This window comes from Rhinopithecus bieti, unplaced genomic scaffold, assembly GCF_001698545.2.
Source record: "Rhinopithecus bieti isolate Rb0 unplaced genomic scaffold, ASM169854v2 scaffold_12653, whole genome shotgun sequence".
Lineage (NCBI taxonomy): Eukaryota > Metazoa > Chordata > Mammalia > Primates > Cercopithecidae > Rhinopithecus > Rhinopithecus bieti.
The window spans coordinates 1388120-1403042 of record NW_016807437.1 but is presented as its reverse complement, the minus strand read 5'-3'; positions in this window follow the sequence as shown (position 1 = coordinate 1403042).

Here is a 14923-nt window from a genome sequence, read left to right as displayed (position 1 = left end):
AAAAGAAAAAAGCAAAACAAAACAGGGCACTTGAAATTGAAATTTTTGAGAAGATTACAAGGTCAAGGACATGACTATAGGGTTAGATAAATGAGGTGGGATGAAGGAATAGATAGTTGAAAGTGAGGAGATTGAGGAATGGGGTGGCCAGTGTGATGGATTGATTATACACATGAATATTGAAGTGTGCAAGAATGATGTGAGTAGCAGTACAATGAAGGACAGTCTGGTGCTAAAGCCACTGGAGAAGGGGGCTCTCCGGGGTTTGTAGTTCACAGTAACAAAGAGGGCTATTAGGCAACTGAAAGGCCTGGGGATTTTGAAGGCAGGAGGAAAACTATTTTGAAGTTAAACTTGGAAGCAAGGATGAGCTGTGAGAAAGAAAAAAAAAATAGCCTGCACTTAGGAGAGTAAGGATTTAGCAGGGCAACAGGTAGAGGCAGTGTTGCCAGCATTGTCCAACTTGATAGGATACCATTTACATAGAAGATGATGTAAGTGGTACCTTCCCAAGGTGTGCAACACCTTGTGAAGGACACCAGTGGAAAGGGCAAATTCAGAGTAGTTGAAAATGCAGAGGCATTTTTCTGATAACACAGCATGCGTTCCAGAGGACCCCCCAGAAGGGGTGAGAGGGTCAGATCCAGGGGCGTGCAAAGATGCCAGGGGATGAACATCCAGGGGATTATTGGTGGCCCGGGGAGGCTCAAGCTTCCTGTGCTTCGTAAATACCTCATTCACAGATTGACCTAGATTCTTAAGTCATTTATGCTGCTCAGTGTAATTTTCCCAGGCATCTTTTTTGATAGGATTTTAAATCACAGGATTGAAGAGAACTTATCTCCAGAGCTCTATTTTCAGTCAGCAACAGCCTGAAATAATTTGAGTGCAGGTGTTTTAGAGTCAAACAATCTCCCCAGAATAAGCGAGGTCAGGCACTTTTGTGTGATTTCTGCTCATTGCTGTTCTTCTGCTTACCTCCAGAAGCATGTAACAAAAGGTCAGGTTACTTGGAAATATGCCCAGCTGCTCGTGGGGGCATGGTTATCTCCAACATTGGTTTGAGCATTTTTTCTGTTACAGTGCCTGAGTATTTCCATGTAACTTCATCCTGAGCCTGCGTTCATGAGAACTTATACAGTCTATGACCCTGTGTGGAGAGTGTCTCTCCTTTCTTTGCAGAAGTGGTGGACTGGTCTAGCTTTCCTAGAGTTTTTTGAATTACCAGCAAGTCCTAGTAAATGACATGTGCCTGCTTTGGAAACCTTTGCAAATGGGGTAGGAGCTCAGTGAGCTTGAATTGCTATGACATATTACCCAGAATCCAAAGTCCTTGACCTGGATCTTATGTCACCATGTTCAACCTCTTTGAAGCACTCACTTATCACAGTTGTAATTCTACGGTTACTTGTGGTAGTCTATAAATAGTATTTCTGAATATTTGACTGTAAGCTTTACAAGGGCAGAAACTATTTCTTTCTTTCACTCACTACTATTCCCAGCACCTAGGAAATTTGTAGATAACATTTACAGATTGCAAAAATGAATGAATGCTTGCACCTCCTTGTTCTATGCCGTTGCCTGCCCAGTAGCTTCCCACATTCTCCGTGATCTCAGCTTTCCTCCCAGCTGCCATCCAGATCTGCCTCATTCCAGGATGCCCTGGGCTCCGAACCACCCTTCACTTCCTTCCTCTGAAAACTGAGTCCACACCAAGCTAACAAGTCCCCCACACACATTCTGTCCACTCAAAGAAGACCTGTCAGTGATGGCATTCAGACATCAGCCAGTGAAATACATTCTGTCCTGGGTTCAAATCCTCATTCTAGCATTTAACTAGCCATGAAGCTCAGCAGGAGATTTTGCCTTTCTGAGCCTCAGTTTTGTTGTTGTTGTTTGCAAAATGGTGATAATAACATTACCTACTACATATAGCTACAGGTTGAACATCCCCATCTGAAAATTCATAATTCAAAATGCTCCAAAATCTGACACTAATTGAGTGCTGACATGATGCCACAAGTGGAAAATGCCACAAATAAGTTCTTAACACAAACTTTGTTTTATGCACGAAATTATTTGCCCAAAGTTGTATAGCTAAGAAAAGAAGGGAGCCAGGTTGGAACAAAGTCCTGTAATCTTAGCTCTTAACTACTTTCTGCATTGCCTTTTTTTCCTGATGGTTTTCATTTTATTCCCATTTCCTGATGTTTTAAAATTGTTTTTATGTCTATCTCTGTAGATCTCAAATTTTTTTTAAAAAAAAGACACAGGGATAATACATATATACATATGTGATGGCATTGCAATGCTTTTTTTTTTCTAGTTCAACATAGAGGATGAAGGAGAGAAGTAGACATAAATTGGGAGAGAATTCTCCATTTCATTTTCTATCCACTTTCATTTTTACAAAAAGGGATGAGTACATTCACAGATACACACACAAACTCACTCAACTCTAGACCAAATAGGGAGAAACCAAGCAAAGAGTTTAGGCATCATATACTCTGGAACACTGGCAGCATGAATTAACAGTGTTTCCATGGCTCTTTGTGCTTTTTAAATTCATTTACTTACTTCATCTACAAAGGCTGCTATGTGTGTGTTTATGCCTGTGCATGTGCCAAATCACACAGTCTCTGAGACCCTTAATCTCTTTTAAAATGTATTTTACTTTTAATTTTCCCCAACATTCAACACCCCTCCCCTACCCCCCACCTCATCTTCTGTCTCCTTCACACACAAATGTTTGAGCAAAGAACACTTACAGCAAATGCACATTGCTGGTTACCCATCCGATGACCCTTCTCCCTTTTTGTTTAGTGACTGAGCTCTGACTTTATTTGGGGTGGTGATGTGCTTAGCTTGAAGGCTGTTTTTCAGCTTTCCTTGCAGCTAGGAGTGGTCCATAAGACCAAGCAGAAGCTGATGGGTGGGAGTTCTGGAAAATATCTGGAGAGAAACATAGATAGCTCTTCTCCCACCTTCTCCCACCTTTCTGCCGAGCATGTGGATATGGTAAACACAGCTTTGGTAGCCATCTTGCACCATGAGGGAACATTAAGGATGAATGCTTGGTGCTATAGTTTAAGGAAAACAAAAATAGAAAGACGTGTCATATCAGCCTTAGATTACATAACTCTAGACTTCTTTCACATTTCAGCGAAACAAAATTTTATCTCCTTGAAACTACTGTCCTTTCTGGTTTCTGTGGCTAGAAGCCAAGTACAACTTCTAGCTGGTAGAGTATTCAATAGTTTGTTAAATTGAATAAAAACAAAACAAAGCAAAACAAAACAAACAAACAAACAAAAAACAAAGCATTCTCCAAAAAGAATTTAAACCTTGCGTCTTCATCTTCTGGGTCAAATAGTGAACCTAAAAGATTATAAGTCAAGGAAAAGAAGAATATTTTATTCCACCATAAAAAAAATTAAAACTTAATGCCCCACTCAGGAAGAAGAATATCTCCCAGAAGATTTTCTGCTTTGAAATGCCCATTCACTTTAGTTAAGTGTTTTCCTTTCACGAATTTTTTCTTCCTCTTGGGTTTATTAACAGAATCTATCAATTTTACATGGCATCTTCAGAAACTCTACTAGCTCTCAGTCTTGCTGCGCTTAGCATTTTGGGAAATCACGGAGCAATCTACTTTTTTCTCTTTTGGCACTTAAGGAAAGTTTGAATGCCTCCTTGTGAAAACCAAATGCTTTTCAACATAACGGGTGTTAACTGAGTGGGTAGCACTCTGCAGCCTGAAAAACACAACAGTGGTTAAAAGGATGTGTGAATGGTGAAGATCTTATTGTTAAGAGTTTCCTGGGAGGCTTGCATGTTTTCCTCTCTCAAGATTCCTCCTGGTATATCATTAATTCCTTGCAGTGTAAAACTGGAAACAGAGAGATCCAAGGAGGTAAGAAGAGTGAGGGGGAAAAAGTGCTTAGAATACAGTGGTGTGCTGTAAACATTTAACAACTGGCTGGGGAGTGGGGAAGAAGACTGATTTGTAGTGTTTGCCAATTTCTGTGGTATAAGTATGCACACCATGGCTGATTTCAAGCTACCAACAGCCTAAGAGTTGGCTTGTAAATTTCCTGAGAATTTAACAATCAGCTCTCAGAAGCCTTTGGAACTGTCTCCCAGTATTTCACTGCAGGCACATCCTCTCCCTCAAACTTCCCAACAGTTTTAGGAGGAGGTTTTTACAGGATCGTGTTGAAGGTGCCGGAACAGAGTCTACAAGATATTAAGTAACTTGTCTGCAGTTATTCAACATTTGGCATTGGGGTTGAGATTTGCACCCAGGCCTGGCTGACTTCATACTTGTTTTTTCAACTCCTCCATTAAAAGAACATGGATAAAATGAAAGGAAAGAAAAATAAAGACAAGTAAAAGAAGAAAGGAAACAGTAAGGGGAAGCTTCAGGCTAAGGCTAAGCAGATTGCTAAGCCATGTAGTAGAACACACGTCAGCAAACGGCTGCCAGTGGGTCACATCCATCCTGGTGACTTGTTTTTGGATTGCAAAACGGTTTTTACATTTTTAAAGAATTGTAAAACAAAATTATAAATAAAACGAAGAAGAATATGTGAGAGGAACTGAATGTGCCCCATGAAACCTGAAATATTTACTCTCTTGTCCTTTTTTCCCACACCAGGCCAGACATGACTCCTGGGCCTCACTACTCTGAGGTTAGCTGTAGGAGAGAAGGAAAGGGAAGGAGATCAGCCTTTGGTAAAAATTTCCTACTGCTACCAGCGTTTGACATGGATTATCTAAGTTAATTTCTAAAATAACCCTAAGAGATGGTTTGCAGTTGTCATCCCCATTTTAGCCAGAGGGAAAACCGGCTCAGTGATTAATTCGCTTGTCTAAATTCCCAGCTAGGAATTGGTAGAGATCAGAATGGGTCTCCTGGGATCAGACTTAGAGCTCAGACTGAGGTCTCTTGGGCTCTAAATCCTTGTGCCACTCTGGGTGTAACCTTTTCATCCAGGATTCGGCTTCCAGATTCTCTGAGCTGCCAGCCAGAATCTCATGATCTAGCGGAAGAAGATGCTACCCCTGCAAACAGATAATCCCTACAATAATCTCAGGAGCCTAGGGCACATTAGGGATATGGAGGAAGAAATGCTACATTCTGTCAGTGAGCTGAGTTTCTAGGCTTCACAGAGGAGGTGACAATGAGCTGGTCCTGAAAAGAAGGCTATACAAAGGACAGTATGAATGCTATCTAGGAAGCAGGAAAGAGTGAGCATTCTGGAAACTGGTAGGCGGTTCTCCAGCATATGGTTCACAGGGAAGAGATGGCGGGCATTTCTCTGGACAACTAGGTTGGAGCCACATTGAGAAGCGCCAACTTTTAAACCCCACATCCTGGCACCCCTCAGTTGCTAGGGATAAGACCACTGAGCAGACAGGAAGGAAAATGGAGAAAAGCAAAAAAAGTTCTTTGGGATTAAATGAGATTGCATATGTCAAAGTGTCTGGAACATATGAAAGAGCCTATCAACACTCAGGATGTCTAATATAGTAAGATAAAGATCTGGCTCTAATGGAACCATGGTATAAGTCAGCATTGAGTTTTTAAATTAAATACTTAATTGAATAGCCAGGATCTCTCATACAATTAATATTAATCTTCAATTAACTAATATGAATCCCAGGAAGGTGACTCTACTGGTCCTTGGCCTATTTGCTATTGAAGCCAGTCTTCTCCTCCCTGTTATGCTATGTACACAGGATGTCCTCATCAGGATCTGTGCATCCCAGGTTCTGATGTCACTTGAACTTGGTTGCTAGAGCCAATGAGAAGCACTGGGAGGAGTCTGAGGCTGGGAGGAAGGGAGAATTAAGGGCATTTCTCTTTCTCTGCTTGCATCAGCAGCTACATCTCCTCTGAATCTCTTGAGTACCCCAGACAGCCCCATTGTGGTTTCAGTTTCCAATGGGTGACATGAACCCTGAGCTCTCGTAACCCCACAGCCTCCCTTTGTCCTTGCAGTCTCGTGGTAGCAGCAGTGGCTTGCTCTTGATCTCTGAGTTGCCTCACTGGTTTTTGCTGAGTTTTCAGCTCTTCTAGCACTTGGGTAATTAATTTCTTGGTTTAAAATTCCTCAGTTTTAATATTCGGTAATTATTGTATTTCTGGTTATTTTTTACTCTAGTAGATTGTCTTAGTCTGCTTGGGCTGCAAAAGCAAAATACCACAGACTGAAGACTTAAACACCAGAAATTTATTTTCACAGTTCTGGTGGCTGGAATCCCAAGATCAGGGTGCCTGCATGGTTGCGTTCTGGAAAGGGATCTCTTCCTAACTTGCAGATGATCCCCTTCTTGCTATGTCCTCTCAAGGTGAAGAAAGAGAGAATGAGCAACCTCTCTGGTGTCTCCTCTTATGAGGGCACTAATCCTATCATGAGTGCCCCACCCTCAAGACTTCCTCTAACCCCAATTACCTTCCAAGATGCCATCTTCAAATATCATTACACTGGGGTTCACAGCTTCACTATATGAACTCGGGAGGGATACAAACATTCAGTCCATAACACAGCTATTATTATTTTTCAACTAATGCTGCTTTGCAGAATTAGAAACTGAGGCTAGGAGAGGTAAAGTATCTTTCCCAAAGTCCTAGCTAATAAATTACAAAATTCTTATTCAAATCCAAGTCTAGTTGCCTTTAATGTCATACTATTAACTGTTGTACCAGATTGCTTCACAGTGTGTCTGCAAAATAATCCAGTAACATGCTAACACAATACAGTCAAATTCCTATGACTTGTACTAGCTTGTTGGAAATGGCCTATGCTAATTAAATCACAATGTGATTGATGGGATATTTTAAAATATAGAGCTAACATCTGTATCTCTTTTCAGTTCACAAAGAGCTTGCCTACTCATTACCTCATTTCCTCATTTGATCTTTATAATATGCTTCTCAGGATGGAAGGACAAATCTAGACAGAAACTGAAGGTCAGAGAGAGCAAGTTAATTGTTCCATGTCACATAGCCAGTGAGTGACAGAGGAAAGGAACACTTAAACCCAGACTTCTGGCTCTTGATCCTTGTGCTCCCCATCACACCAGGTATAGGACTGCAATGTTCTTTAGGGATCTACCAAAATAATAAAGGCCCGATTGAGTGGGAGCTGCTTCTACTATTGTATTAGACTTCCTGAGTATCATTAACTTCATTTACTGGTTTTTCAGATAAGAGATCTGAGGGCTTGCCAGTGTACCACGTTGCCTCTTTGAAGTTACCTACTTCAAGGGAAGTTCTGTTCACCAGAGAAGGGGGTTTCTAAGTACAGTGGGTCAGAAGGGTTTGCAATGAGAACATCCAAAGCCCTTGCCTGATGGCAGCTGCCTCCCCTGAAATTTTAATGATCCCATATGTGTAAAAATAGATACCCCTAAAGCACTTGAAAGCATTTTGTTCTCTTAAAATAGGTTAAAACATTCCTTTTTTTTTGTTTGCACTCTTAATTTGCTTACCAAAACCTCTTGGTATTTATGGTCTGGAGTAGAAAGTGAGCTTAAAATCATGTTAAAGATAATGGGGAAACCGAGGGATTATAAAGTTTTAATGTCTTATCCAATTTCACACAATTCATTGAGATATAGATTATTTGGTTAACAAGTGAGTTTTCTCTCTGTACATTTCACTGTATTTTGGGAGTTTGGGGAGAGAGCTGAATTAATTAAAAAAGGAAATCCCATCCTCAAAAGTGTACCATCTAGTATAGAAGTTTAGACATGTACACTTATCAATTCTTGTATATCAAAATAAATAAGGAAAATATAATGAAGACATAATATGGGCAATAATGGTAATTCAAGGTCTGTCCTTGGAAATAGTTACTAATCGTGACAGTTTTAAAAGAGTGAGATTTTGAAGTATTTAAAAAAAAAAAAAAACTACCAAAATGAATTAAGGCTGTGCTGAGGAAGCTCTAGTCGAGGCTACATCTGGACTTTGGTATTATCCATCTGGCTTGCAGCAAGTTTCCTAAATTAAGTACCCAGAGACCTCATCCCTTAATCATAGATATGGAGCTTCCCAGGCCTGAGAAGGATTCTACGCTTCTTCTTGCTGAATGTCCTGTTTTCACTGTTTAACTCAGAGTCATTCTCTTAAAGCCACAGCAGGTAGCTCTGGAGGGGGTTGGAATCCGGCCTTCCTGGTCAGGAAGGAGAGAGGTCCCAGTGTCGTGGGATTCTTAGAGCGTCACTTCACCAGCTAGAAACTTTTGTGGCCAGTGGCGCCTTTGTCCAAGTTTTGCTCAGGCCCACTGGGCTCATTCTGCCCACTCGACCTGGCTGGCTGTGTTTGGCTCACGCTACCGTCCTGGACCCCATGCCTGCCAAGGGGCAGCCAGGCGCAGAGCAGCAAGGGGTGTGTGAGCAAGTGTAGGGTCCAGCCACTGTGCATAGCCAGGCATGCTGGTGATGGGAGGGAAGGCAGCTTCAGGTGCTGGCACAGGCACTGGCTCCCTGAGATGCTGCAGCTGGACCAGGCGTACTGTAAGCAGTTTCCACAGCTGACACCAGGGAATGCAGTGACACTTGGAAGGGTGGAGATGCCAGGAACTTCAGAGCCCCAAAGAGGATGTCTCACTGCCCTGGTTCAGTCAGGGAGCTCCTAGCTCTAGGGTGCCTGAAGGGCAACAACTCTTCTCTCCTTCTCTTTGCTCTCCTTCTTGGCACCTGCAACATGGGGAGCCAGGAGTGTGTTTCAGCCCTGTTTGTGCTACAACTCTTTCAGCTCTGCCATTTGGCAAGTCCCAAGTTCCTGTCCTGATTCCAGGAAGAATGAGTTTCACAGACAAGTGGAGGGTGAGGAAGGTGAAGAGGAGCTTTACTGAGCAACAGAGCAGCTCAGAGGAGACCCACATTGGGTAGTTCCTCTCCACAGGCAGGTATCCTGATGAGTGTTCAGCTCTCAGCAGAGAGGAGACCCTGGAGTGGGTAGCTCGTCTCCACAGCTGGTCATCCCATCATCTCCTCAACTTTGACTGAATCCAGGGCTTTTATGGGTCTTAGAGGAGAGGAAGTGTGTGCTGATTGGTCCGTGGGTGGCCATGGGATGACCCAGAAAAAGGACCACAAGTTCCCACTCTGGCCTTTGGGAGTCCCCAGGCTCTGTGGAATACACAGCGAGGCCACATCTCCCCCACTGTAGTCCGCATGCTTCAGGCCCTCCCCAGCTTGAAAGTGGGGCTTCAGCAGGGACCTGGCCCTTTCCACCCAGGAGTCTGTTTGCCTGCTGCCACCATTCATGGCACCCAGTCTGTTCATGCTGAGGGGTACCTGCAGGCCAGCACCAAGTTGCCCTCAGCTCCCACCTTGGCCTCCCTCCCATGCTCATTGGCACCCAAAGTCCAGAGGGGACCAAGGTAGCAGGGGGCTGGCACACACCCATCTGGGCTGTGACAGGGCCTGTGCTTGGCCCCAACCTTGCTCTGATATTGGAGTGGGTACCAGAAGCAGGGAGCAGACACCTCTGGGCTGTGGGGGTGGGGGTCGCCTTCCCGAGCCCCCAGGAGTGCAGAGATGCCAGGCCAACAGCCATGGCTTGGCTGGCTGCAGCTGTGCCCAGGAAGGTGGGGCTCCTGCCTGCTTCCAGCCCCCACCAGCTCCATGGAGCGCACAACCTGGGTCACATCTTCTCCACTGCAGCCAGTGTCACGGCAGCCACTGCTGCCATCAATAGTACATAGGATGTGCTTTGTGGGAATGAAGACTTGGGCCTGAGTTGGCTACATGGGCCAGTACTTTACTTGCTTGGATCAAGGCACAGATGGGACCCTAAGGCAGCCTTTGGGATGGAGGACAGGTGCAGAGGTTACAAATCAGGCTGGATGAGTACTTTTAAGGTTGGTTCAGGGGAAGCACTCATTCTAAGTTTCTTGTGGAATGCAGGTGACATCAGAGATAAGGGGCTTGGGGAAACCTTGAACAGTACCAGGGATGTTGTAGGATGGGAACCCTACTGTGTAAAAAAATTCTGTCTTGGGCTTCTCTCTGCTGGGAACTGCCTCTTCCTTTTTCCTTCCAACAGAAGCCTTCTCCTTCTCTGAAATATCGCTGGCTCCTTTCTTCCCTTTTATTTAAATGATTCTCCTCCCTCCCATCACCTGTCCTTTACTAGCCCCCTCAAAACACAAATACATACAAATGTAAACATGTATATGTGCTTCTTCTTACTAAATGACTCTTGGTTTTAAGTTAGGTTTTGGAGAACGATGCTAGCCTATGAACCTGCGTGGAAAAGCTACAGTACCAAGAAATGATCCGCTTCATGGATGGATGGAGATATATCCACATCCATATCCATATCCATGTCCCTTTGTCTTAGAAGGTTGCAGTGGATAAACTCTAAGGTATCCCATGATCTGCGACTTCTGATATTTGTACCTTTGTATAATCCCCTCCCCTTGAGTGTTACCTATGACTTGCCCCAATGAGTGGAATGTGGCAAAGGTAAAGAGATGCACGTGACTATGTGCGTGGAATTACAAAACCCCCTAGCACCCATCTTGCTAGGCCCTCTCTCTCTCAGTTGCTGACTTTGAAGAAGTAAGCTGCCATGAAACCTATAGCTGCAAGGAAATAAGTTCTGCCAGCAATCCAAGGAAGGTGGCAAATAGATCCTTTCCTATTTGAGCCTCTGATGAAAACCCAGTCCTGGGTGACACCTTGATTGTCACATTCCTGGACCAGCTAAGGACCCAGCTAAGGTGTGCTCACATTCCTGGCCCACAAAAACTGCGAGATAATAAATGTGCATTGTGGTAGGCTGCTAAATTTGTTGCAAATTATTACGTGGCAATAGGAAACTAACACAGATTTCAGTAGCTAGGAGTAGGAAGTACTAATACAGAGACTCTTGGAAAGAAGGAGAAACAAAAATGGAGATGTGATAAAGAGAAATAACAGATAGCTGTACACTTACACACTGACAGTCTTTCATGTCTTTTGTCAATACTTCACTAGCAAACTGACACCACTCCCTCAATCCTCAAGGTTTATAAGAGCTTTATTGATTTCGATCCCTCCATTCATTCAATGAACATTTATTATACGTCCATCAGTGTAAGGGTTTATGCCACAATGGGATTTATACTCCTGGTGAGTGCTTCCACGGATATGCAAATAATTACAGATAAAGCAGTATCAACTTTAGTGTCCTGAGAACAGTACCATCAGCCCTCCGTATCTGTGGGTTCTGCATTTGTGGATTCGACAACTCACAGGTCAAAAATTTTTTTTAAAAAGGCATCTGTACTAAATATGTATAGACTTTTTTTCTCGTCATTTCCAAAACAATATGGTAAAACACATATTTGCATAGCATTTACATTGTATTAGGTATAGTAATCTAGAGATGATTTAAAGTATACGGGAGGATGTGTGTAGGCTGTATGCAAATTCTACACCATGTTATACCAGGGACTTGGGCATCCATAAATTTTGGAATCTGTGAGAGGTCCTGGAACCAGTCGTCCTTGGATGCCAAGAGATGACTGTGTTTAGAATATATGTGTACAACACATCAATCCCTTCTGGACATTTACCCATGGAAGTTACAGTCTGTTGGAGGACATTGACATTAAGTTGCAATCATAAAAACAATTGTATAATCCCATTTATGATAAGGGATATAAAAGTAAATGCAGGATTATCTGAGAACAGTTAGTAGGGGGGGACCTTACCTAAGTAGGGGAGTCAGTGATGATTACCTAGAGCAAATAATACAGAAGGTGAGTCTTGAAGGATAAGAAGGAGCTTGCCAGGAGTGGCAGTGGGAGTGGGAGAATGGGCTCTCTGATAAGATTCTGCCAGAGGAAATGACATCCTCAAGATGATGAGATAAGAAAGAACTTGGTGTTTTCTAAAAAATAGACAGAAGCCAGTGTGGTAGGAGCAGCAAGGGATAGTGGGGAAGAAAGAGGTTGGCAGTGGAGGACCTCAGAAATCACCTGTGACTTTATTTTTATTCTGAAAACTTAAGTGTATGGATAAAGGACAATTTTCTGTCTCCATTAGAAGAATTTAAAATGGGGAAAGGCCATGGAAGGCCAGGGAATATAAGGACCATGGATCCTTGGCAGGGCATGAGAAAGATACAGGGGGAGGTAAAGTGAGTTCATTACTGTGTCAATTAGGTCAGAAGACAGACTCTTTAGGCAGGTGGCAAATAAGCTCTGTTTAGATTGGAAGAAATGGGAAATTACAAAACCCACATTCCTGGAAGAGCCAAAAGGGAAGGAGAACAGATTTATAGTTCGTCCAATAGAGAAAAAGATACCACCAGCTTCTTGGGCATCCAGCAAGAAGCGGTAAAGGGAAATTTTGACCAAGACATCTTGGTAGGATTTTTTTAAAAAATGAATAATAGAGTAGAATCCTTTACCATTTCATGCATCTGGAGTTGCACACCCAAGTGTGGTCTAGCAAAAAGACTCTCCAAGCTTGAAGGCTATAGGTCTGAGTGTCCTGGCTCCCTTCCTAACCAGCAGTTTGCCTTTAGGCCAGTCATTTAAAGTGTCTGGCCCTGGTTGCCTCCCTGGGTGTGGAAGTAGATGATCTCAAAGATTCCAACAGGGAGGATTATTACATCTTCACAGATTGTCACTGCTGGTGACAGTCAGTCTCATGAAGACTGGCCTGAAAGTAAATGGTGGGGTTCAAGATCCTTAGGAAGAAAGATCTGAGGCTGTAGTCAAAAGAAAAATTCCACGTGGGATGGTATTGGGAAGGGAGGGAGCTAGTGTTCCAAGGCTCTGGGACTCGGCAGTGTGCTCCTATGAGCAGTGCAGCTTGCATGATTAAAGATAATGTAAAGTCAATTGCCTCAAAGACCATAATCTACTGTTGTTGTTGTTTTTTTCTTTTATCTGCCCAATTTGCCCAAGTCCTCAGATTGCATTATTGTTCTTATCATTAATTCCTTCCTTACAGTGCAGCAGTTTTAATTAGATTCATTTCCTGTTTTCCCCCCTCAGGGACCAGTACATGATGTCTGATGGCTCCTGAATGCCTGGGGAGGGTGTGATAAAGAAACTCTGCAAGTGGATAGTTCAAGGAGAGAAGAGGGTAGCCAGGTCAGGATAGGGGTGAGGATGGGAGAGGAAAGAAGAGAGCCCAGCAGGCAAATCTTCCTCTAGCTGTTGCTTCCACATCAGCACCCAGTGACCAACCATGAATAATGCTGTTGGCTTGGAGAGACCACCCCCTAGTTGAGTCTGAAGTGTTTCCCTAGCCTTGCGTCAGCCTTGTTATTTATCTGACTCTTCATTTCCTGGATGGTTTCAGCTAGGAAGAGCTTCTTTAAACATTGATATGCCAGTCTAATTACAATTAATAAGGTCAGAAGCTGAAAAATGTATTTGATGTTCACACCTTGTAGACAGATTCAGACCTGAAGAATAAAAAGCTTGTCTGACTTCAGTGTTGAGGCCTCTGACCTTGCAGATGCCAACCACTCTGGGATGCTCTGTGGGAAAATAGATTGCTGCATTTTTTTGGATTCAATTTTATTTTTTGTCGTTAAAAAATTTTTTTAGGGAAAGGCCTTCTAAAGTTCCAGGCCAAAGAGCAAGACACAGTATAGCATTCAACTATGTTCAAATGTGCCTCTCATTAGCTGTTTGATCTTGGCCAAGTTATGTAACCCATCTAATCTCAGCTTCCTCTCTGGTAAAATAGAGCTAATAATACCTACCACATGGAAGTGCAATGGAAAATAGATAAGATAATGTATATTCTGATGCCAAATAGCTAAGTATTATCAGCCGTTTAGATCCAGGAGAGCCAAAATCAACATGGTGAGAGTCTATAGTAAGGAGGGAAAAGAGAAAAATAGAAAGGAAAAGAGAAAAAACCTCGGTTACGAAGGTACATAACTTAGTGGGTCTAGAACATATGCTTCAGAGTCAGATCTAATACCAACTCTCAATTCTGTCATTTATTAGATGTGTGATATTGGGAATTATTTTAATTTCTGAGCCTCAGGTTTCTCATCTGCAAAATGGGAATAAAAATAATATCTGCCTTATCAGGCTGTCTTGAGCACTAAATGAGATAATGCTTTGTGGCTGAGATTTGCTAGATACCCAATAAATCTTTTCCCTCATCTTCATGAGTCACCAATAGACTACATTTCCCAGCTTCCTTGCATCTAAGTGAATGAAGCTTTGTGACTAAACTCTGATCAATGGAATGTGGATAGAAGAGATATAGGCTACATTATCGAAGCCTTATCCCCAAAACCTTCCTTATAATCCTCTATACCCTTTCTTTCCTCATCTATTGGTAGATTCAGAGGATCCAGAAGAGAACTCTAGGGTTCAGAGAAGGCAGAGCCACTGTATGGAAGGAGCCTGGGTCCTTGAATGACTGGAGCATAGCAATCCCCGCTCTGCCCCTCTTAATCTGTATTGGATTATGGTTTAACTACTGATATTTTATAATTGTTTGTTGAAACAGTTAATCTGTCCTGATGTATTTATTCTCATAAAGCACATGGTAATTCTTCAATAAATGTTAGCGATTATGATTATGATTATTTGCTCCCTGGCTGGAATGGCTGAGTGAACAGTTCCATAATTTAATAAACTTAATACTACAAGTGCGTTTTTGTTTTCTCTCCTGGCTGAAAGATTGACTCCTAATCTTTGGATTCCCAAAAAAGAAATTAATAATGTCTTCATTTATTTGTTTAATTCATAAATATTCAATGTATGCCTACTCTTTATACAGTTTTATTAGGTACTGGGTAATGCAGGAATAATATCTTCATGAAATCTTTAATTTCACAAAGAGAGACTGGTATACAACTAGCTCTATTATGATGTAGAATAAAATGTGTGTTTTAACTCTCAACCTAATCATCATAAGCTGTGGCCTGTAACACTTC